Below are 26,523 nucleotides of genomic sequence, written 5' to 3' on the forward strand. Positions count from 1 at the left end.
ATTTCACATGGCTTAGTCAAGAGTTTTCCTTTGATTCCAGCCCATCTTCCCTCATCACGATGGCTATAATAAATATAGTGAACATTTATATAGTGCTTACTATGTGCTAAGCACTATTTTAAGCACATTGCCTATATTAGCTCATTTCATTCTCACGTTAACTTTAAGATGTAGGTACAGTTACAATTGCCATTTTTCATATGAGAAAACTGAAGCACAGAGAGGTTAATTGACTTGCCAAAAGTAACAAAGCTTGTAAGTGAAGGAGCTAATATTTGAACCTAGGCTGTCTGAGTCCGAAGTCCATGCTCCAGAGGTAGGTATAGAAGTCTGGAATATAATGTAAACCCTTCTGGTATAACAAGCCTCAAACAGTGAATAGTCCTTTGCCTAACTCCAGTTTATCTGTAGCCTAGGAGTAGAAACAAATGTGCTCCTATGTTAGGAGTGAAGCAATAGTTACAGACATCATATCTTAGCTGTCTTGGCTCCCAAGATGGTGGCATTACAAACTTCTCCACTACTCCCTCTGAAAACATGTTTGCAGCCAGTTGCCACTTCTCAGACAGTTTACAGTGCAGAACTAGTAGAGAAATATTTTCACTGTGCAGGAGAAGGTAAGAGTTAAGAGTGTAACTTTTTCTTTATAGGCCCAGGAAAACTAATTTGATTTGTTTCTGCAGAAAGTAGAACTAAAACTATTTTTGGAATTTGAGATCAGTTGGAACTGTTAACATTTAAGTTCATTGATTATACTGAGTGTATTCTTCTGATTCAAATGTAAGCAATCCACTGATGACCATTGTTCAGTTTAATTTCTTACCTTTTCCCGTCTCCTCCTTCATACTGGCAATTCTTTATATCCTGATACTATTTCAGAGCCAGAAAGAATCTCTTAAAGAGCATCTATTCCAACGTCAACATTGTATAGTTGGGAGAAAAAGATGCACGGAGAGGGAATGTGACCTGTCCAAAGTCACATAGTTCTGAATTTGGGTGGAATTATGACCTATTTCCAGATATCTGGGTTTCTTAGAAAATAGAACTTGAAGCAAAAGCTTATGTGCAATCCCAAGGAAGTAAGAGTAAGGAAAAAGAGTAGTGAAGTAGGGAAGGAAGGAGAGCAAACATAAAAGAATGTATCATTGTGTTGGCTACAATCTGTTTCATGACAAGCTAATTTCTCAGTTTCTTATGACAGGCCATATTGCATCTCCATATAGGTCATCTGGGGGAAGAATGGAGAAGAATTTATCTCCTGCCTACTATCTCATTAGTCAAATACCTTCCCTGTGGAATATTAACTCCCCTACACTTCTGGGCAGTACATGTGTAGATGCCCAAGCATGTACCTTGGCATCTCACACCTCAGAAGCAAGGGCTAGCATAGTGGCTCCGCTACACACAAGGCAAGTGTGTGGATATAGGAAGACGTATGAACTTGAGAACCTATGTATTCTTTGACTTGCTTTGAAGGGCTTCCTTCTGCATGGAAATGAAGTCCCTGTTTCAACTAGAGGAGTAGCAAAGTCTCAAAATACCCTTCTTCTTACCGTAAGAAGAAACTTTATCTTACTGAACTCTTCAAAAAGCATGTCTAATCCAGTGCATGTACATGAATGCCCTTATAATCATTTAGGCTTCATCAGCATAATAGCAAGAAAACTGGCCAAGTTAATAAATTCAGGAAAAAATGGCTAAGCAAGTTATTTTGCAACATAAAAATGAAACATTCCGTTGGTCAACTGAATCTTTTTCTATTTCAGCCACTAATTACGATGATATCACATAGACACATTCTAAGTGCTATACTATCATTTATTCTCATAAACAATAGTTCCCCCGTGCCCTATAGACCATTCTTACATGAAGTCAAAGCATCTAGTCAATAAAAACATCCCATTGGTATGGTTTCATATCTATGGACAATGTCATAAAAGCATTGAATGCATTTCACTGATTGAATTCTTGCCTTTTTCATGTAAAAAAAGATGACCATAGGAAAATTCTGAAAAATTTTCCAGGTAAATAATGAAATCATGCTATCACTACAAACAATACAGCAAAACTCTCCTTTAATGACATCTACTTTACTGAGTCCAGTACTGAGTCCATCTACTTATTTCTCAGTTCTCATGTACCTGAGTTACTAGCACCAATTGACATAGTTGTTCATTCTGTCCTCCTAAAAACACTTTTATCACTTGGCTTCCAGGATACCACATTCTTCTGGTTTTCCTCCTACTTCACTGTCTGCTCCTCCTCTGTATTCTCTGCTGGACCCCCTCACTTTCTTCACCTCTTCATACTCAAGTATCCCAGCAATTGTTCTTTGAAATATGCTCTTTGGCTACCGTTTCCATGATGAGTTTCAAAATTATATCTCCAGCCTGGACTACTTTCTTAAACTTCCCACTCATATATCCAACTGCCTGTTTCACATCTCTACTCTGATATCTAGTAGGAATTTCAAACATAACATGTTCAAACAAAGCTCTTAATCTTTCTCTCCTCAAACCTGACCTTTGCAGCATTTCCTATCTTTTTTAATGCCAATTCCAAATTTCTAGTTGCTCAGATAAAAAACTGTACTTACCCACTAGGCATTTTATCAGTTACAAATGTAGCTAAAATTCTGAACCTCCAAATCCTCAATTAGCCTTCTACTCTGATGATTTAGCATATGGTCATTAGTACCTCTTTGAACCTTTGGCCTAAGGTTTGATAAGACTAAAATCCTTGGTCCCTTTATCCTAATTTAGGCCCACATCCTTATCTTGACCCTCACGCTGATCGACACACTACCAGTGTTGCTATTTTCAAAGGCCAGAATGACAAGACACACAGCCCTCAAGGGAAGACATCTTGAGAACGACACCGTTCATTGTTTCGGGATCTTGAGATCGCAATCAAAGTTATATATGTTACTCCCAAATGTATTTACTGGCCAGTCTCCTAGAAAAGTAGTAATCTTGACCCACAAGTTGTCATTCTCCAATCATTCAGGCAATTCTTTTGACTATACCATATAATTGTCATGTTTCTGATGGTAAAAGCCACAGATGACAAAGATCTGAAAGTCTCCAAGTCCTTTAGCAACTAACAAACACTGCTGATGCAGGTTACTAAGGAAAGAAAACAGAGACAGTCACTTAGGCAAACACACTAGTTTTATTAATCTAGGGCTTTAACTTCAAGTCACCTGTATGTTTTCCTTCTGTGAAAAGATGAGGTGAACTATACAAGCATTCTGAAGGTTCATTTTGAACATATGTTCTAAGGCTTAAACTAAAGGGACACTGAATGACTCACTTGGCCCTTTTCTCTTAGGTCCATGCTTTGATCTTAGCTTTCAAAGTCTTACCACTCTGATGACAAAAACAAAACAAAACAAAACAAAAAACAAACAAACAAAAAACTGAAAAGGAAATCCAAGGAAAAGAATATTAATTTTTATAATATCAGAGATTAGTTGGTAACAATTTTACTCTATGAAAGGGACCTTTTCCAATGGGAGTGAAGGCCTCCCAAGTAGAAGTCTCCAGCTATATTAATACATGAGCTATATTAAAGGAAAGAAAGAAAAAGTAGTGAGGAGTAATACTAAATGTGGGTTGAGAAATTTTTTTAAAAGGTTAAGAAAACGAGCCATATGAAAGAAAAAAGCTCTGTAATCAGTTTGTTTCTCTCATCTAAAACTCCATTTCACCAGCTTCTTGAACTCCTTTTTGTCTTTGACCTTTATCAACACTCTTCTTTCTTTTTCAAGCTCCTATAGCACATCTGCTGGAATGATTCCTGTGTGTGTGTGTGTGTGTGTGTGAGAGAGAGAGAGAGAGAGAGAGAGAGGAGAGAGAGGGAGAGAGAGATGTGGATGGAGCCTTGAGCTCTCCCCTAGAGGTTCAAAGTTAAGAGTATGCCCATAACACTCTCAGCCTTTCAAACTCCCTTCTAGGACATGTCCCAGAGTTCCTGGATCTTACACTAAATGTCGAGCTTTCTTTCCTTCAGAAATACCAGACTGGATTTGTGGCTTTCTCTGGATTGGCTTCTTTTCAGTCAACATGGTGTTGTGGAAATCACAGTACCCTGAGACCAATTAAATCAAAATCTTTGGAGGTAGGGCTGAAGAATGGATTTTTTTTAATTTCCTGGATGATTATAATATGCAAACAGGGTTGAGAAAGCCTAATCACTTCATTCTACAAATGCAGATACTGAAGCTCAGAGAGGGGAAGTGACTTAATCATAACCACATAGTGAGTTAGAAACAAAGTTAGGAGTTATAAAAACCCAGGTCTCCTGACTTTTAGGCCAGAGGTCTTATCTTCATACTACACTGCTTCTCTTTCTCTGCTGTGCTTTCTGGACCTTTGTTTTTCTCATTTGTAAAATGAAGATAATAAATCCTAGAGATATTGTGAGAGTCATTAAAACAGACACATTTCTAATGTACAAGGTTCTGCACAAATATGGAGGAATGTTACACTTGAGGGAATTAATATACAACACATATGTGAAGCTGAGTCTATAAAATAACACAATGAAAGTAGTTTCCTATTTTATCTTATTTTTTGAAGATATTTATTTAATTTAATTGAATAACAGAACATTATTTCTGAGAGTATGTAAGATAGATATTCATGATAATGTGTGAAATAAAGCTATAAAACTAAAATACAAAAAGAGTCTGGTATAATCTAATGGAATTTTTACCATCCGCCATGATAGAGAATTATGCACATTAGATTTAAAAGTAACCAAACGCGTATTTTATTAAATATATATTACTGGGAGTAGTCTTTCCTCCTAATGTATACTTAAGTCTCTGAAATAGATGGCAGGCCACATTTTACTGTTGGGCAGAGTCACTGCTCATGTGTGACATACCCTCTTGCTTTCCTATTTTAATCAGTCAATTATTTGGGTATTGTGTATTGTGTCTACCTAATAACATATATCAAGAAGGACCCCTTGTGTGGGTTGTGTGTACCTTTAACCTTAACTTGGTGTCAGTGACAAGAAATTCAGAGTTGATGAGAGAGGTCAATCTTTTCTTTCTCTTTCCCTCACTGCAATTGGAATTTAAAAAAATATAAAAGTAATGAGATATCTGGGCTTCTTATAGTCAGTCAACTACAACATGGCCTTAGGACTGAACTAGCCCAGGGTTTCTATGGGACTTGTAGATTCGATTCCTGAGGACTGTTAGGGGTTTGGAGGGAAGGGATTTAAAAAAAAAAAAAAAAGTGTCTCTTCTGAAAGGCAGGATGCATGGAAAGGCAAGGGGAGGGCTTCTAATTAGGAGGAGCTCCTGCTAAAGAAGCAAGACAGGAGGGAAGAGGTTTTCTGATTTGGCTGATCTGAGGAAGTAGATTATTTGGCAGTCTAGTATCCCCAGAATGATCTGTAACCACAAAGAACACATTTTCTGAATTCCAGGGCCCCAGAACAGAATTCTAGATCCATTCTTGTTTTATCCATCCCAGATATTAGGAATTTCCAAAGGGGGCCACTTCTATTCCCCTAGGAGTCATACATCTGGCTACTTGTTTATTTGGTAAAAATGGAATTCTGTACCATTTATAAAATGGACCTCTTGTGTCTTCCTTATTTTGAAAGTATAATGCACATTCCTAATTCATCATTCATTTTTGCCAATGATTTTTAAGTATTTATTTGAAAGTTATTTTTAAATACAAAAATATATTTATTTAACAAAGCACTCCTTCATCCTTTTATTTCAGCCATCCTAATAAATTAAAAACAAGCCATGATTAAAGTAGGTATTTCTATATGTCACATTACAAACTAGTTTTAAAAATCTACTTAGTAGGGATGCCTGGGTGGCTCAGTCGGTTAAAAGTCTGCCTTCTGCTCAAGTTATGATCTCAGGGTCCTGAGATTGAGTCACACATCAGGCTTCCCTGCTCGGCAGGGAGCCTGCATCTCCTTCTCCCTCTCCCTCTGTTTCTCTCTCTCTCTCTCTCAAATAAAAGTAAAAAATCTTTAAAAAAATCTACTTAGTATATATATCATCATTTCATCTTGAAATGCCTCCTTTTTAAGGGGGAGGCAGAGAGACAAGGAATTTAAAAGAATCAAGAGGCCTAAAAGTATAGTGATGGTTGCTTATAATCCAGACCTGCCTCAGGGAGGGGTTACCTTTCAGGTAATTAAGAGATGACGACCTATGCTTAGGAAAACTTGGGTTGTTAGAAGCCATGTTTCAGGGGTATGATTTCCTAGAAAATATGACCCAAAAAGCTCCTTGCTGATGAAGTGCTTGTATTTTGCCTGACAACAATTAACACAATAACCTAGGATGAGCTGCATAAAATAGCATGTGGACAGAGTGAGCAAGCAGACTATCTCTAGTTCTAATGAATGGTCAAATTTGATTGTGCATTAATAGTAGGAACATTGAAATCTATTTCAAGAGAACTTCAAATAAACAGAATGGAGATTGGACCTGAGGGGAATAAAGGGTAATTACTCCATAAAAGACTAGAGCATAAGCTAAGCAACATTAAATTTAGAATCAGAAGATAAAAGTAATAAGACACAAGACAGTATGAGATGAGAGAAGACAACCTTGATGAATTTCACCCAAAGAATGATAGGTTGCTCCACTCTGTGTTAGGCACCTTTGGTAGGTTACTTAGGCTTTCTGTGCCTGGTTTTGAACCCAGAAACTGTGACTCTAAATATTTTGTGCTCTTAACTCCTATAATCTACTTCTTTTCAGTATAAAAATGGCTATATGAGTAGAGTCATAGGACGTCCCCATTTGCCTGGGACAATCTCAGTTGATACCTGTTTCCCAGAATATTTAATAGTGCCTTCTTATATTCTGAGAACTTATCCTGAAATAACTTGGATGTAATATGTAAGAGTATGCTTAATCAGCTAACTTTGATAAAATCATTGCATAAAAAGAGTTCTGGATAATTTCAGTGTTGGCCCATTGCTCCTATTATCCTCAAACACCATCCAAAATTGATCTCCTCCTGCCCCCCTTTCTAAAGCCCTTCTTACCCAGCTTGCATTTCCTGGTCCATCATAGCACCTTTCACCTTTTTTCTCCCTAGCACACTTGCTTTAAAAAAATCTAAACCTAAGTTCATTAAAACCACTTGTTCCACATTTTCATCTAAAGAGGAATGTGGTTGGAGAAAAATACACAACCACAAATTTCAAGTGAGCCCACAGTGCCACCAGACATTTCTACTTTATTTCTCTCTTCAGTTTATTTTCCAAATTTCAAAAAGGCTATCTCATACTTCTCTCATCACACGTCAAATACCACCACCTCCTTCATACCTTCACTCTGTTTATGACGTTGCCACATATCATTTAGAAAATAGAGGCATTCTCTCCCAAACCTTCTCCAGCCAGGCTTTTTGAACCAGTCCTCCACTGAAATGGCTTTTATTGATGTCACCAATGATTCTACCTTTCTAAATCCAATGGTAAATTCTCAGTCTTCATCTTACTCAACTTGTCAGCAGCACTTGTCCCAGCTGATCATGCCCTCTATCCTAACTTACATTCCCCCAAAAGCCTAGCAGAGCCTGAGATAAGGACTTGCATGCAGTTAGTTTATTTGAGGGACTGATTCAGGAAACAGGAAAGGGGACCAAGAAGAATGAATCAGGAAAGGAGGCACTATCAATTCAAGGGTATGTTATTAGTCTGTTTACCACTGTAGGCAACTGTGAATTATTCCCACTGAGGACTCCCTTTGGAACTGTATAGATGAGCTTTAGAATTCTCCATCAGACATAAAATAGAGGAGTGTTTATCCATCATATTTTATCTCCCATTGACCAAGGGTAATCTGAGAGAGTATTAACTCACTGGCACTGGTAGGTTTGTTCATGAACTAGAATCACTGAGCAGGCCCCCGCAGTTGTTCTACCTGGTGATAGCAGAGAAGCCACAAGGCAGGAAGAAATAGTATAAGAAACAGCTGAATGAGGTAGCATCAACTTGCCCCTGCATACAGCTGCTACAGCAATGGCCTGAAAAAGGTGGTCCAGGAGCATGTGACGTGGGGCATAAAAGACGTTCAACACACCCTCCTTCTCGAAATATATTCTTTACTTGTCATCCCACAATGACACCCTCCTAGTCTTCTTCCTGCCTCAATGATCTCTCCTTTTCCAAGTCCTTTTATGGTTCTTCTTCATCTCTCTGAACTCTAAATATTAGAGTGCCAAAAATTTCAGTTCTTAATCTTCTTCTCTTCTCTATCTACACTCGCTTTCTTGGTGATCTCATCTAGTCTCCTGCATCTAAGCACCATTTTTATATACTCATAGTTCCCAAACTTATATCTCTAGCCCTGAGCTCTCCCCCGAATTCCAGACTGCTTTCTTAAAATCTCCACTTAAAAGTTTAATAATAATATAAAACAACATATTTAGGTGATAAATGATTTCTATACTCTTGAAAATCGCTTCTCTCTCAGTTTCCCCCATCTCGGTAAATTATGACTCCATTCTCCCAATGACTCAAGCCAACCACTTTGAGGTATCCTTGACTCCTACCTTTTCCTCATATCAGTTGTCCAACAAATCCTGTTAGCTCTACCCTCAAAATAAATCCAGAATTTGACCACTTCTCTCTATTATCACTGCTACTACCTGGTCTCATCCACCCTTATCTCCTCCCTTGATAACTGCGGCAGCTCCTTGATTCTACTCTTGACCCCTCCCCAAAGTCTAATCCCAACAGAGAAATCAGAGTGATTGTTCTAAAACTGAAGGCTGGATCTTGTCATTCTCCTGCATAAAATCCTCCAGTGATCGTCCCATTCACTTAGAATCAGATTCATAATTTCTATCATGGTTATAAAGCCCTACTTTTCTCCTGGTATCTATATGGCCCAGTCCCTAGCTTAAATCAGGAGTCCACTCAAATCTCACTTCCTCAAGGAGGACTTCCCTGACCATCTTAAATCGGCATTGCTCACCATTCTATCCTCATTTTGCTTCATTTCCCCCCCCCATAGGATTTCTTACTACCTCATTATTATATTTTATTGTTGAATGAATAAATAAATGGATATCATGGTAGTTAAGTTGGAGCAGCCTTTCTTTTTTTATTTTTGTAAGGTTATTTTTAAAATTTTTTAAAGTTTTTATTTGAATTCCAGTTAGTTAACATACAGTGTAATATTAGTTTCTGGTGTATAACTTAGTGATTGAACACTTCCATACAACACTGGGTACTCATCACAACAAGTGCCCTCCTTAGTCCCGATCACCTATGTAACTCACCCCCCACCTCCCTTTGGTAACCATCAGTGTGTTCTCTAAAGTTAAAAGTCTGTTTCTTGGTTGGCCTCTCTGTTCCTTTTTTTTTTCTTCCATCTGTTCATGGGTTTTGCTTCTCAAATTCCACATATGTGTGAAATCATATTTATCTTTCTCTGACTGACTTATTTCACTTAGAATAATACTCTCTAGCTCCATCCACGTCATTGTAAATGGCAAGATTTCGTTCTTTTTTGTGGCTGAGTAATATTCCATTGTACATATATACCAATTTTTGTTCCCCTTCAGGTCTAGTATTAGGGTTCAATTTAGGGCCAGAATAATGGCTTGGGTTAGGATTTGGGCTACTGTGAGGGTATATGCCTATTATCCTACAGTTCAGATACCTCCCCAGACAGATAAATTTAGGATTAGATTTAGGGTTAGGGGTTAGGGTTAGGATTAGGTTTTCATTTAAAATAATGCTTTCTAGCCTCATCCGTGTCATTGCTCATGGCAAGATTTCATTCTTTTTTATGGCTGAGTAATATTCCTTTGTATATATGCCAGATCTTTTTTTTTTTTCCCTCTCGGATCCAGGATTAGGGTTTGGTTTAGGGGAAGAACACAGGTTAGGGTTAGGGTTGGGGCCAGGGTGATGGTATGTGCCTATTTCCTGCAGTTCAGAGACCTCTGCAGAGGGATAAGTTTAGGGTTAGGGTTATGGTAGGGCTAGGTTCAGGGGTTAAGGGTTAGTGGTTATGGTTATGGTTATAGTTAAGGTTTGGGTTCAGATTAGGTTTAGAGCTAGGGTTAGGGTGAGGGTGAGTGTATATGCCTTGTATTCTGCAGTTCAGAAACCTCTCCAGAGAATAAAACCTCAGACTTCTGTTGGTTTGAGCATAAACATGGCAACCATATTCTGGCTGAAGTAAAGAGGGAAATTGACACTATAAATACTCTCACCTGGATATTCAATTGGTCCTTCTTTTTCAATCTCTATCTTTGCACCCATTTTCAGAAATACTACAAATTCTTATTTTAAGTTTTAATTTTCATTCCAGTTGGTGGACATATAGTGTAATATTAAATTCTAGTGTGCAATATAGTGATTACACAATTCCATATAACACCCACTGCTCATCACAAGTGCCCATCTTAATCTCCATCACTTATTTCACCCATCCCCCACCTATCTCCCCTCTGGTAATCATCAGTATGTTCTCTATATTTAAGTCTGTTTCTTGGTTGGTCTCTCTCTTTTCCCCCCCATGATCGTTTGTTTTGTTTCTTAAATTTCACATATGAGTGAAATCATATGGGCAATATTTATCAAAGTCAACAAATATTGACAAATGTGCCTGTGTGCCACACATTGCTTTATGTATTATTCCACTGTGTTCTCTCCCAAAACTCTTCCCTTGCCCTTCTATTTTATTTTTCCACTTCTGGAACTAACACCCTGAAATTACACTGCTTCCCCTTCAGCACTTTCTAGTGGTTGCTGTTTATTCTCCCATATATGACTTCACTTCGTTCACAATGCAGCCTAGACTCCAGGGAGATTAAGATTTGAGTATTCTCTTCATAAAAAGTGTTGGTTGAAATTGTGTGGGTGTATGATCTCTCTCTGGCAGAAAGTATACACTGGAGAAATGCAGAACACTAATAGAATCTTTCCTTTAAAGTGATGACTATTGTAATTAGAGAAAAGAAAGAGACTTCTACTGGTAAGAGTTCCAGTTACTAACAAATTACTCCAATTACTAACAAAGGCAGGTTTACCGGGCCTCTTTAAAGTATTTCTATAAATGTATGTTTGGAAATAACTATGGTATAAAAATAATACATACCAATTGTCAAAAATCCTCTATGTTGCAAGTATAAAATCTAATTTTCATAACAACTTTATGATATAGATTTTTTTATCACTATTGACAACAGATATGGAAACTGAGGCTTTGGAAAGTTAAGTGATTTCTATAAGGCAATACAGTTAACAAGGTTTTTTCTAGATTTATTGAGGTACAATTGATAAATAAAAATTGTATAATTCAGTGTAGACAATGTAATGTTTTGATATATGCATATATTGTGACATTAGTACCACAGTCAAGCTAATTAACATAGCCATCACCTCACATAGTTTTTGTTTTTTATTTAAATTCAATTTACTTAACATACAGTGTATTATTAGTTTCAGAGGTGATTTAGTGGTTCATCAGTTGCATATAACACCCAGTGCTCGTTACATTAAGTGCCCTCCTCGATGCCCATCACCCAGTTACCCCATCCCCCCACCTCTCCCCTCCAGTAACCCTCAGTTTGTTTCCCATAGTTAAGAGTCTCTTGTGGTCGGTCTCTTTCTCTGTTTTCATCTTATTTTTCCTCCCCTTCCCCTATGTTCATCTCTTTTGTTTCTTAAATTCCACATGAGTGAAACCATATCTTTGTCTTTCTCTGACTGACTTATTTTGTTTAGCATAATACCCTCTAGTTCCATCCACATCATTGCAAATGGCAAAATGTCATTCTTTTTTGATGGCTGAGTAATATTCCATTGTATAAATATACCACATCTTCTTCCATCGACAGATGAATGGATAAAGAAGATGTGGTATATATATACAATGGAATATTATGCAGCCATCAAAAGGAATGAGATCTTGCCATTTCAACGATGTGGATGGAACTGGAGGGTATTATGTTGAGTGAAATAAGTCAAACAGACAAAGACATGTATCATATGACCTCACTGATATGAGGAATTCTTAATTGCAGGAAACAAACTGAGGGTTGCTGGAGTGGGGGGTGGGGTGGGAGGGATGGGGTGACTGGGCAATAGACACTGGGGAGGGTATGTGCTCTGGTAAGCGCTGTGAATTGTGCAAGACTGTTGAATCTCAGATCTGTACCTCTGAAACAAATAATGCAATATATGTTAAGAAAAAAAAAAGAAGAAGAAGAAGAAGAAGGTAGCGGGAGGGGAAGAATGAAGTGGGGGAAATCGGAGGGGTAGACGAACCATGGGAGACGATGGACTCTGAAAAACAAACTGAGGGTTCTAGAGGGGAGGGGGGTGGGAGGATGGGTTAGCCTGGTAGTGGGTATTGAGGAGGGCACATTCTGCATGGAGCACTGGGTGTTATGCACAAACAATGAGTCATGGAACACTTCATCTAAAACTAATGATGTAATGTATGGGGATTAACATAAGAATAAAAAAATAAATAAATATACCACATCTTCTTTATCCATTCATCTGTCAGTGGACATCTGGGCTCTTTCCATATTTTGGCTATTGTGGACATTGCTGCTATACATTGGGGAGCATGTGCCCCTTCAAATCAGTATGTTTGTATCCTTTGGATAAATACCTAATAGTGCAATTCTTGGGTAGTAGGGTAGTTCTATTTTTAACTTTTTGAGGAAATTTCATACTGTCTTCCAGAGTGGTTGCACCAGTTTGCATTCCTAGAAACAGTGTAAGAGGTTTCCCCTTTTTCCACATCCTTGCCAACATCTGTTGTTTCCTGAGTTTTTAATTTTAGCCATTCTGACTGGTGACCTCACATTGTGTGTGTGTACGTGTGTGTGTGTGTGTGTGTGTGTGTGTGGTGGGAGCACCTGAGATCTAGTCTCAGCAATTTCAAGTATACAATATAGTATTAACTTACATTGTTATACATTAGAGCTCTAGAACTTATTCATACCACATAACTGAAATTTTGTACCCTTCAAATTCCCCATTTCCTCCACCTACCAGCATCTGGCAATTACCATTTTACTACCTGCTTATATGAGTTTGACTTTTTTATATTCCACCTATGAGATCAGGCAGTATTTGTCTTTCTGTGTCTGGCTTACTTTACTTAGCATAAGGACCTCCAGATTCATCAATGTTGTCACAAATGGCAAACTTTCCTTCTTTTTTAAGGGTGACTAATATTCATATATATATATAAATTTTCTTTATCCATTAATCCACCAATGGACACTTAAGTTGTTTCCATATCTTGGCTACTATATGAATAACCCTGCAATAAACATGGGAGTGCAAATATCTCTTTGAGATACTGATTTCATTTCCTTCAGATATGTACCCAGAAGCAAGATTCCTGGATCTTATGGTAGTTTCATTTTTAATTTTTTTGAGGAACCTCCATACTGTTTCCATAGTGGCTGTACCAATTTACATTTCCACCAACAATATACAAAGGTTCCCAATTCTGCACAGTTGATCAACGTTTATTATCTTTCATGATTTTGATAATGGACATTCTAACAGGTGTGAGGTGATACTTCATTGTAGTTTTGATTTGTATTTTCCTGATGATTAGTGATGTTAAACGCTTTTTCATATACTTTTTGGACATTTTTATGTTTTCTTGGGAGAAATGTCTATTTAGGTCCTCTGCCCATTTCTTAATCAGGTTATTTGGGGACTTTATTGTTTTGTTTTGTCTTGTTTTGTTTTTTTGCTATTGAGTAGTGAGTTCCTTATGTATTTTGGATTTTAACCCTTATCAAATGAATAGTTTGCAAATATTTTCTCCATTCCATAGGCTGTCTTTCACTCTGTTGATGGTTTCCTTTGCTGTACAGATTTTTAGTTTGATACAATCCCACTTATCTCTCTTTGCTTACATTGCTTGTGCTTTGGATGTCATATACAAAAAAATCACATTAAGTTTCTGGCTGATTTGCTTGTCTGTTGCTTGCCACAACCAGTATCAAGATCTCGAGCTAGCTGTTATGCTGGCCTTTCCTGTTAGTTTGTCATTGAGATTGTTCTTGTTTTCAACAATACCAGTCATGGCTTTTTCTATGCCCAACTCTAACTCAGGACCACTTCCTCCAGCAGTGAAGTTGCTGGTCCTTATGACTTACCTCATCTCTGGAGAATTACCATGGCATGGAGCTGGAGGTGGGTATAGGAGCAGTTCCAGACTAAAATGACACAAACTTTCATCATTCTTATTGAGGTTTAGTAGTTTTTCTTGAATAGACTCTTCTCAATTTGTTTTACATGTTTGGCTAGTTTACAGATTTCTGTAATCTTAGTTTTTGAAACTTTTGTCTAGTTTTATTGGGGTTTTTTTGGTGAAGTGGACTTGCCCACGTCCTCACTCAGAATTTCTGGAAGTCCTGCCCTAGATCATTGATTTTTTTTTTTTTTTGCTGTTTTGGGATGAAGTGTTTTATAAATGTTAATTGAACCATTATTAGTGTTTAGTGTTGTTCAAGTCTTCTTTATCCTTACTGATTTTCTGTGTACCTATTTTATCATTTACTAAAAGAAGTATGTTGATATTTCCAATTCTAATTGTACTATATTTCTCCTCTCATTTATGTCAGAGTTTGCTTTATGTATATTCAATGTCTGTTTTTAGTCATATACACAGTTAAGATTGTTATGTCTTCTTGCAGAATTGACTCCTTTACCATTATGTGGTATCCTGTTCATCCCTGATAATATATCTCATTTTGAAGTCTACTTCATCTGATATTAATATAGCTATTCAATCTTTCTTTTGTATAGTATTTGCATAGTGAATTTTTCTATATCCTTTTAACCTATGGCTTTAAATCTAAGGTTGTTTTCTTGTAGGCACATATAGTTCTTATATAGGCATATATAGGTATTTTATTGTAATATTTTTTTAATTGTATTTTTTAAGCCATTTACATTTAATGTAATAATGTGGTTGATGTAATTCTACGTTCTCACTCTTTGTTTTTAATTTGTTCTATCAATTATTTATCCCTTTTTGTCTTTTTTTCCTTCTTTTGTGTTGAGAGGTTTTTTTTTTATTGTTTTGCAATTTATTTCCTTCATTGCCTTATTAGCTTTACCTCTTAATTTTTTTTTTAACCATTTGCCCTAGGGTTGACAATATACATCTTTGACTTATCAGTCTGCCTTTAAATGCATTACACTTTCAGGTTCAGGATAAGAACTTTACAACAACAAACTTCCATTATCCTCCTCTCATCATTAGCGTTATTGTTGTCATAGACTATAATTCCAAAATACATTATTAGTATTTCTAAACAATTAAAATTTATTTTTAATCTATAAAGCTCAATTTATGCTTTTTGATGTACAATTCTTTGAGTTTTGACAATTGCATCAAACTGTATAACCACCACCATGATCAGGATATTGAACTGCATAACCACCACCATAATCAGGATACCCCTAAAACTCTTTCATGCAAATCCTTTGTAGGTAACTCATGTCTGCATCCCCAGACCCTGGCAACCACTGGTTCGATTTCTGTCTCTATAGTTAAGAGTTTCATGAATGTCATATAAACAGAATCATGCAGTATGTAGGCTTTTGAGTCTGGCTTCTTTAACTTGACATAATATATTTGAGATTCATCTATGTTTTTGTATGTTTCACTAGTTTGTTTCTACTGTATTCACTTGCAATTTGAAGGACATTTTAATTGTTCCCAATTTTCGGCAATTGAATAAAGTTGCTCTCCATATCCATATGCAGGTATTTATGTAAATAATATGTTTTTATTTCTAATGAGCAAATACTTATTAATGGGATTCTAGGTCATATAATAAGAAGTGTATGTTTAACTTTATAAGAAAATTTCAAACTGTTTTCCAAAGTGGCTGTACCATCACTCACCAGGAATATGTCAGAATTTCAATTGCTCCAAATCTGCATCAGCACTTGGTACTGTTACTTAAAAAATTTTTTTAGCTACTCTAATCAGTGTGTTAGTCCTGTCTCATTGTGATTTTCATTGTATGCATGTTTTTCTTTTTTTTTTTTTAGATTTTTATTTATTTATTTGAGAGAGAGAAATAGAGAGAGATTGAGAGAACAAGTGGGAGGAAGGACAGAGGGATCATGACCCAAGCTGAAGGCAGACACTTAACCAACTGAACCACCCAGGTGCTATGTATGCATGTTTTTCTTCAAACTATTGAGCATATTATAATATTTATCATACTTGTTCAAGGTATTTGCCTACTGATTACATTATCTCGAATATTTCTGTGACTGTTTCTATTCTACAGTTTTCCTCCTGGTATGAGTAACATTTGCATGCCTAATAATTTTTCATTGACTATGAGAATATTTTTGAACAATGGACTTCATTGTCTTTTTTAAAGAGTGTTAAAGTTTGATAAACTTTTGTGTCAAGGTGATTTCTTGAGATTTCTTTTTTTAAGTTCTGCCAGAGAAAGTCTAGATAGCTTTTTCTTTATGGCTAATTTACTAAGGTGTGACTCTTTTTGGGGTTTCTACTGAATGTCTAACATTTATCAGAGGTATTTTTACTCTGGTTGGTCGGAACTCACATAGCTCTCAGTTCTGTGTGAGCTCTGGGTAGTTGTTATTTGATTTGTGTTGTGGGGGTTTCGTCATATACATGTGTGGATTGATGTTTAACCAAAGACTTACGAAGACCCCTATACAAATATCTGGAGAGGTTTTCCTGACTAATTCTCCCCTCCTCAGTTCTCCACCCCCAAAGTTCTAACATCCCAAGCATCCTCAAACTCAATTCTCTGTCCTGTCAACTCAGACTGATGTGTTCTGCTTGGTATTCTCCCAGCACCATGGTCCAGAAGGTGTCTCCAAGCACAAAATCCTAATAGGACCCACTTTATTTGTTTTCCTTGTTTTAGAGGTCACAATCCTTTGCTCTTGTTTTCCAAAGTCTGAAAACTGTCATTGCATATATATTTGTCCACCTTTTTCATTGTTTATAGTGGGAAGATAATTTCAAATGTTAAGGTTTGAGTTTGGATCTCAGACATTTTCTTTTTTCTATACTCATACCTTAGGTGATATTATCCAATCTTATTGCTTTATATAATATTTATATCTTGACACATCTCCAAAATTTATTTTCCAGCCTGGACTTCTCTCAAATCCAGATGTATATAGTCAACTGGCATATTCACTTGAATGTTTAATGGACATCTGAAGCTTCACATATTTAAAACTAAAGTCTTGAGGAGAGAAAGGGAAGTGAGTGAGGAGCTGCCACTAGTCTTGCCAGCTCCCTGTCCTTGGACTCACTCCAACAGATAAAAACCCAGAGAATAAAGAAGAAGCATAAATTCAAACAAGTAGCTGAGGCATATGAGGTGTTATGAGATGCTAAAAAACAGGACACCTAAGACAAATACAGCAAAGAAGGATTAAATGATGGAGGTGGAGGTGGAGCTCATTTTGACAATCCGTTTGAGTTTGGCTTCACATTCTGTTGCTTAGATGACATTCTCAGGGAATTTTTTGGTGGAAGACGTCTGTTTTCATTAGACTTCTTCGAAGACCTATTTGAGGACTTTTTTGGGAGTCTAAGAGGCCCCCCGTGGAAGCAGGAGCCAAGGAACAGGATCACTTTTCTCTGCCTTCAGTGGATTTCTGTCTTCTGGAGAGGGTTTTCATCTTTTAATACAGAATTTACTTCCCTCAGGTTACCAGATCATGGCCTCACTTCATTCTTTTCCATGGCATTTGGTGGTAGTGGGATGGGCAACCTCAAATCTATATCAACTTCACTAAAATGGTTAACGGCAGAAAAATCACTACAAAGAGAATTATTGAGTGGTGAAGAAAGAGTAGAAGTTGAAGAAAACAGCTAAGTCCTTAATGATAAATGGTAAGGAGCAGCTGCTACACTTGGATAACAAGCAACTCGATGCACATATGTCTGAGAGTTACAGAAGGGAGGGAGTGGGGGGATGGGGTAAGTGGGTGATGGGTATTAAGGAGAGCACGTGTGGTGATGAGCACTGGGTGTTATACACAACTAATGAATCGTTGAACACTACATCAAAAACTAATGATGCATTACATGTTGGCTAATTGAACATAATAAAAAAAAATCAATGCACACGTGTGACAGAAATGTTACCTATAACCAGCACCATTGAGGATTAACAGGAACATTTTTTTTTGAAGATTTCAAACGACCTCCACTTTCAGCATAACTGTAACTAATCTCAAGTATTTATACACATTGGAGCCCTATTTGTCAGAAACTTTTGAATTTATTGTTAGGACCACATAGTAGGACATTAATTTGGGGGGATTTTGTTTTTTTGGTTTTGTTGAGGTTTTTTTTATTGTTGCTTTTTGCTTTTGTCTTTAAAATTGTTGTAAATCTCTGTATGCACTTTGCTTTTTATTAAACATAATCCAAGGTGGCCATGATTCTTACACTAACACCAGCATGGACCTGCTTTTCCGTTGTGTTTCAAATGTGGCCCAAGTAGTCAGCCTGCTGTGAAGTTAACATTGCCAGGATGAATCTTCCACAAAAATAATTTCAATTTTTATCAGTATTTAATAACGAGAGATATTAATGCATTAATGGTAATAGATTTTTCATTTAATATAAATTGAGGATGCTTTTCTAGTTGTGAATGAATGATGACAATTTAGTAAGTTTTTTAAAAATATTTTATTTATTTGACAGATAGAGACACAGTGAGAGAGGGAACACAAGCAGGGGGAGTGGGAGAGGGAGAAGCAGGCTTCCCGCTGAGCAGGGAGCCCAATGGATGCGGGGCTCCATCCCAGGACCCTGGGACCATGACCCGAGCTGAAGCCAGACGCTTGACAACTGAGCCACCCAGGTGCCCCAGACAATTTAGTAAGTTTTAAAAATTGTTTAAATATGTAACATCAAGCTTAGGTTTAAAAAAGTAAAGCTGGTAAACTGGATCTTTGTCATTTGCTTAAAAAAATGCAAAGGTGTTTGGTGCAAAAAACCAAACCAAAACAAAACAAAAAACTCAAAAAACCCTAAAGTCTTCATTCCTTTATCCTTTCTTTCCAAACCTTCTTCTATACCAGTGTCCATTTACATAAGTGACAACTCCATTATTCTAGTTGTTATGTCCATCCTTGAGTCTTTTCTTTTTCTAACACCCCACATGTTAGAACTTCTATCAAGAAGTTCTTTTGGCTATGCTCCTCAAAATATATAGAGAATACAACCCCCTTTTATGACCTGAACTCCTACTACCCCATCAAAGCTTGCATTATCTCTCACCTATATTACCTTAATAGCCTCCTAACAGATTTTCTTGCTTCTGTTACTGTACTCCCCACATTCTATCTCCTCAGAAAAACCAGAGTGGTTCTGTTAAACGATAAGTGAGATAACGTCATATCTCATCTCAAAATCTGTAATAGCTTCCCAGATCATTTTCTTTCCTTGATCATTCCACCTTAGCAGGGCCAGGACTAGAGTGAGGCAAAAGAGGAACCGAATGCACAAAATTTAAGGAAGCATTCATTCTCAGGGTCGTGTGAGTGCTTAACCCTTGTCCTGGCCCTGTACTCTAGCCATATCAACTTCCTTGCTGTCCTTCAAAAATCCCAAGAATGTTTTGGCCTTGGGTCCTTTGCATTTGATGTGCCCACTGCTTTGAATATATTCTTCCGCCCAGTACTTGCATGTTTTGCTTGAGCTCTTCATTCAGGTTGCTATGAAAATCGCCTTGTCAATGAGGCTCTACCTCACACTCTCACTCTGTTATTCTGTCCCTTTATGTCTCTCTAGTTTTCTTCTTAGCACTTACCACCACTTAATACATTATATCTTTATTCATTTACTGCCTATATCTACTACAAGAATATAAGCTCAATGAAAACAGAAATTTTGTTTTATTTTGTGCTGTGTCCCCAGGAATTGGAATAGTGCCTGGTCCATGGTAAGCATTCCATAAATTATTTGTTGAATGAATGAATATGCACAGCCTCTTATTTTTTACCTCTTTTCATTTCATTCCTTGCAAACAACACATGCTTAGATGATTTGTTACTCAATTTTACAGCCTTTGTCTTTTAAAGACATAACTGAGATTATCCATATTTTGTATAATATTTGATACACTTTATTTAATTTCTTACATATTATTTAATACACGTTATTTAATAAATGTTATCTATTTTACATTGTTTTGCCCAAGTTTGCTAATTTGATCAAGCTATTAATTCAGTCTTTCCTTTGTTAATTTGTGAGCTCTAATATGCCTTACCATTTCATTAATTGTTACCTCAACTTTCAAACACATTTGCCTCCGCTATTATTTGAAAACATGATTTCTTCCCTATTAAGATTTCAGCTACTCCAATATTTTTATTTAGAATATTTTCTTATTTATTTGGAATACTTTCACTTTTTTCCCTCTACTAAATTCATACTTTTTCTAATAAGATCTTTAGAATGTGTTTACTTCTCTGTTTGCACTCCTTTTTTATCCACAACTCTTATTTTTCGTAGATGAGGTAGTACTTTTAGTTCTAGACATAGAAATACGGAACTTCTATTTTGAAAGTCCTTATTTAACATTTATATTACCCATTTCTAGATAGTCTATTATTATCCACTTACATTAACTACTATATTTCATATGCAGACTTTTTTTTTTCCTCTTCAGGGATTATTCCCCTATTGTTTGATTAATTTGGTTACTATGTTTTTTTCTCCTGGAGCTGAAATTATTCACATATTTGGCTTCCTGCATCTATATATCAATGTAGATCCATGCCACAGAGCTTTTTGATATTGATCCCTGGGCACTTGTGTAGCTCACAGTGTAAAAAGCCCAGCACCAATTCTTTTTATTATAATTATCACAGTATCAAAAACTCCATTTGTCTCCAGGCTATAGGTGTCATTTGATCCAGGTGAGGCAGATAATTCAGAGTTAGTAGAGGAAAAGTGAGCTTTGTTCAGATATTCATCTTTCTAGAGGGTAGGTTTTAAATGGTAGTTCACTTGGGAGAGCATTGTTTTCTTCTAAAAGTGTGGAGAGATAACATATTTTTCTTCTCTTTCCCTATTTCTTCCTCATTTTTGTTTGTAATGGTAAGGGTACTTTCAGCTAGGTGTACTCAGAAACTTTGGCCTTCTCTCCTGCCACTTCTTTTGTATACTCTTCCCCCAAAAACTGAATAAATAAGTGTGGTTTGAGGCATACTCTTCTTTAGAAGAGGCTAAGCTATTTCTTAACCAGAGCTATTCTTTGTTTTTTTTATCTGTTCATTCATTTAAAAATATTAAGTACCTATTCTGTGCCAAACACTGTTCTAAGTGAGTTAGACATATACAGTCTCTACCCTCATGAAACCTACATTCTATTGTGAAGAAATAATCACAAGTTAATTTCATATAGCTATAAATGAGATAAGGAAATTGTGGGATGGTGGGGAGTACTGGGATAAGAATGTGAATCAATAATATCTTGGAAAGGAAGGTTTGAGTAAAGAAGCCTGGGGAAAAAAATCAAGGGAAAACTTTTGATAGTAGAAATCCTTGTCTACCACTACACAAAGGTAGGAAAAACACACAGGGCTTGCTCTTTTTCAGAACTTCATGTCAAATTATAAAAACAATTTGTGGCTTAGAAATATATAATCAGGAATAAGTTATATACTCCTGACCAGGTAGAATAAAATCTCATACCAACAATTTAACAAATTTCAGAAGAACCCCGGAGTTCCAACTAAAGCTGTGCACAAATCTTAACTGAGCTTCCCATTTATATTCACCTGCCCCCAAACTTAGAAATGAAAATTCATGGGCCCCTCCTCAGACCTAGGAATTTGTATTTTAACAAGCCCTCCAAGTGACCCTTAGCTAAGATAAAGTTTGATAAATGCAAATTTAGAGCATAATATATAGGTAGAAAGAACCTTAAGTTGCCAACATTTTATTAGTGCAAAAAAGGAGGTCTAGAATAGGTAGGATCACCCATGTTAACATATAAGCAAGCTGAAAAGAAATACCATAGCCAATATTCAAACACACTAGGGGAAAAGTAGTCAAAAGAACTAAATCTGGAAGAAAATATATAACAAATACTGAAAGTCACCCCTCATCTTCCTCAAGTAATAAAATTCCTGTGTTATGTCTGGGCATATGGTTGCACAGTTAGAAAATGACATTGCTCAGCCTTTGTTACGGCTAGATGTGGCCATATAATTAAGTTCTGGCCAATAAGATGTGGGAAAAAGTAATATGCTTCACTTTCAGATCCTCCTCTTGAAAGGAATGAGTATGCTCACCTTACCTTTCCCCTTCTTACTGGCTGTAGATATGAAAATGGTAAGTAGAGAAGCCTGCTTAGACACAGACATTGAAACTACACAGTTTGTCCTACCAGCCACATACCACCTTACCTCTGAACTATAATGTGAAATAGGATAAAATCGTATCTTGTTTGAGCTACTGTATCTTGGGGTCTCTTTGTTACAGCAGTTTTGAATATACCCTAATAAATACACTGCATGAATCCGATAAAACAAGAACTGAAAGACAAATGATAAAACAACAAAATAAGATGAAAAGGTAGAGTGTAGAACTCAGGAATCAAATCAAAGATCAAAACAATACTATTGGGGCACCTGGGTGGCTCAGTTGGTTAAGCAGCTGCCTTCGGGTCAGGTTATGATCCCAGGGTCCTGGGATCGAGCCCCACGTCGGGCTCCCTGCTCAGCGGGGAGCCTGCTTCTCCCTCTCCCTCTGCCTGCCCCTCTGCCTACTTGTGCTCTCTCTGTCAAATAAATAAATAAAATCTTTTAAAAAATACTATTGTAGAATTAATAATTAGGAAATTGAAAAGAATAAAAAAGATGGGTTAAAATATTGTTATTAATATAAAGAAATGTCTGAGATATATTTACTCAAGAAATACTTGTGTAGCAGCTACTTTTTTCCACAGTGTTCTAGGTACAAATAATTGGGGGAAAGAGTTTACATAGGTTGTATTTCAAACAAAGGAAACATTATGAGTGAAAACCTTGAGGCCGAAAAGAGATTGGTGTTTTTATTCATAATAGAAATGAAGTTGGTGCAGCTAAAGCCATATGAACAAGGGGCCAGAATTGTATGGGATTAAGTTGGAAAGTTTGAGAAGGACAAGATTATGCAGGGCCTCTATGGACCATGGTAAGAACTTCAATTCTATTCTAGGCTAATTGGGAGGCCACTGGGATATTTAAGGTGGTGGACAAGCATGATCTAATTTTGTATTTTGAAGCTAGCTGTTATATGAAGGATAGATTACAAGGGGATAAGAATGGGAGCAGGGAAACCCACTGCTCACTTTCCCTCCAATAACAACTCTAAGGCAAGTAATAATGATGGTCCAAACTAGGAAATGCCAATGAGTAAATACCTAAGTGATGTTTCACAAAGATTGTGTGTGTAGATATGAGCTCAGACAAAAAGTCTGATCTGAAGATAAAAAATTGGAAGTCTTCAGCACATAGTTGCTGATTGAAGGCATAGGACCAAATGAAATCAGGTGGAGCTGAAATGTAGAATAAGAAGGTAAGAGAATTCAAGCCCAAGCTCTGAGGGACTCTCAACATTTATAATGGGGAGAGGGGGAGAAATTTCCAAGTAATATTGAAAGAGGGAATTCAGAGGGGTAGGAAGAAAGTAAGAAGAGTGTGGTGCCATGGAAGGTAGAAGAGTGTGTTTCACTAAGTAAAATGTTGCATGGAAAGGTCAAATGAGATGAGGACTGAACAGTGTTTATTGAATTTAGCTATAAAAAAGTTTTTAATGGGAACTCTCTTAGATTGCAGATGGTTAAAGAGTAAGAGACAGGTATATAAGTGTTTTTAATGATGACTGCCAGACTGTAGCTCCTAGGAGAAACCATAGCTTACTTTTTTCTCTCCTGTCCCCTTTCTTTTTTCAAACATAATGTCCAGGTCTAGGGAAAACAGTCTAAGTCAGCATAGCTGTAGGTACTGAGCAATGTTTTTCTTCCTTGATTCCATTTCTATGGCATTGGGAGATGTGGCCTTTCATGTTATTGGAAGGTAACATCAGAGGTTCTGGTTTGGGCTTGGAAGGAAGCCACTTAAGTCTTTAGGCTAAAAGAGAGAGGGAGGGAGGGAGAGCAGAGAGAGAGAGAGAGAGAGAAACAGAGAGAGAATTTTTCTATGTGACTCACACCAGCCTACTAGAGTTTTTATTTAATATTTGGTTCCAAGGTCAAAATATAATCTCAATAGATCCTTTTAACATCTCCCCATTTCATCTTCTTACATGACCAAGCTACCAACTTGAATTGCAGATCCTTTGACAGCCTGTCTTGTTCCCAAACCTGTGCTTGTACTTTTATATTGAAATCTTTTTGATATTCATATACCTCTCATCTATGGTAATAGAGTCATAACTTTAAACTTCAATCCTATGGTTGTCACCCTCCTGCTGACAAACTCCCCCAAGAAATTGACCATGTACCTGGGCCAATTTGTATAGTTTGTTAACACTTTCCCAATATCAGGCTCTGTTCAACTACCTGACTGAAATTTCACGTGTCATGTGCATTGAATCTGCTATTTAGTACTCGCCTTATGTTAATGAGCATGTCTAGGCTTCTGTTATCAGTCCTTCCCAATGTGATCTGTACAGTCATTGACCAATGTGTTAAGTTTTAGCCTCATTTCTCATACTTATAGAGAAAAGTAATAACCAATTGTGGTTCCAATTGGCTTCTTGAAGAATAAAATGATCTAATTTTGAAAGGAGCTCATGGGTTCTTCTCTTTTAAATATATTTGTCCGTAGTGTTTCCTCAGGTCAATACTAACATCTCTACCATTTGCTTATTGTAATAAGATTTCACTGAGTTTACTTTTGTGGCTACCCAGATTTGGGGAGAAGACCTTTTTCCCTTCACAAAATGACCTAATAGCTTAATATTTTTATACAGTTCTTATTTACATACAATAAAGTTCATCCATTTTAAGTGTACAGTCAGATGAATTTTGATAATTGTATACAATTGTGTAACTACCACACACATAGCCAGGTTCGGGAACCACTGCTACCTCTATCTACATTCAGACTATTTTTAGTAATTTTCTCAGGTAGTTTTTATAAACACTCCAGTCTGAGCACCACTGACATATTTATTATTGTTGCTTGGCCCAGGGTTACTTTGAATCCGATCCCCTTTCTCCCTTTTTCTTTCATAGACTGTTGATATGATGTGGAGGAGTTGGTTTCCCAGCATGCACAGATAGCTGACTTTTATTTTTCTTCTGATATTACCACATGCAGAGCCATGCATTCAACTGGTGGACTCAGAGAATGGAAATTGTCATTCTGTTTGGCTTAGCATATTAATGAGGCTTAGTGCTTCCACAAATGCATGTCCTGAAGTTCAATGCCAAAGAGAAATGCTTTTTGTCTAAACCACTGTTTGTAATTCGGTGGCTATAGGTACCACTGTGGCCTGATACTCCAGATATCAGGAATGCACCTATAGTAGGTAAAGAGGTATAAAGGTGATGAGGAAAACGATTACTTTTCATTTTAATAGAAAGCAATGACTTTAGAATTAGACGTTCAAAATTTATGTCCTGAGTTTCTGCACCAACATGATACAGAATAAAACAATGTGGGCCAGAAATTTTCTATGAGATGCACTGTTTAGTATCATTATATTCTTCTCCCAGTATTCTCTATGGAGGTATAGAGTGGGTGAGTAGTAAGTTAGAATCATTTTCCATAATAAAAAGCATTCTGAGAATGAAGAATACTTATGCATTAGAGCCATGGGATCTAATCCTGATTTTGCTACTAACTCTGTTCTAACGCACTTTCCCCATTTTACAATAAGGACGATAAATTAAATAATCTCTGAGGACCCTTCTAGCTCTGAAATTCAATGAAGCTGTAATTCTCACCACTTTTCTCCTCCCAAACTGTGGGGAGAGAGAGATGTGTTGGATTGCTTTTACTCTTTCAGCTTAACAATTAGCTCTTCAGTTGATTAATGCTCTGCTGGCAACAACAGCATCTTAGTGAAGATGATTTAGTATTTCAGCAATTGCTAGATGCTTATAAATGTGCCAGCTTGGTGTATTGAAATTAGTGAGGTTTCTAAAGGTATTTCAAACTGGCTTTAATTAATTAAATGCTGGATAGATGCAGTCCAAGGTTAACCACTTAATAAATTGGCAACCAAATAAAAAATTGAATCAAACATTTTGAGCAGTTTACTGGAAAAGATCTGGGCTTTCCACCAAGAGATTCTGTAGCAATGCTGGCAGCAGGGTGGGCCATTTTTAAGCTCCTGACTCATTGTCACTATACCCTTTCACCCAGGATTGAATCCTTCCCCACAAAAAAAAACTGCACAGTGTCACTTGATTGGTAGCAACAATGTCTGTGTTTGTGTCCACAGACTAAAAGAAAGTCCCCACATGAAATGTTAATAGTTGAGACAAAAGCCATCTTTAA

At 36.8% G+C, this 26,523-nt stretch overlaps 1 long non-coding RNA gene and 1 pseudogene across 1 annotated transcript in view; one reads left to right on the plus strand and one right to left on the minus strand.

The window, feature by feature from the left end:
* The window catches only part of LOC123851199 (uncharacterized), a 168,606-nt gene that overhangs the window by 81,184 nt on the left and 60,899 nt on the right, over nt 1–26,523 (minus strand). The window lies entirely within an intron of this gene.
* Nucleotides 497–18,532, plus strand: LOC135361987 (dnaJ homolog subfamily B member 6-like; annotated as a pseudogene).

The sequence above is a fragment of the Mirounga angustirostris genome, unplaced genomic scaffold (assembly GCF_029215605.1).
Source record: "Mirounga angustirostris isolate CCGP_5_RB_7025 unplaced genomic scaffold, mMirAng1.0.hap1 SCAF_11, whole genome shotgun sequence".
NCBI classification, from domain to species: domain Eukaryota; kingdom Metazoa; phylum Chordata; class Mammalia; order Carnivora; family Phocidae; genus Mirounga; species Mirounga angustirostris.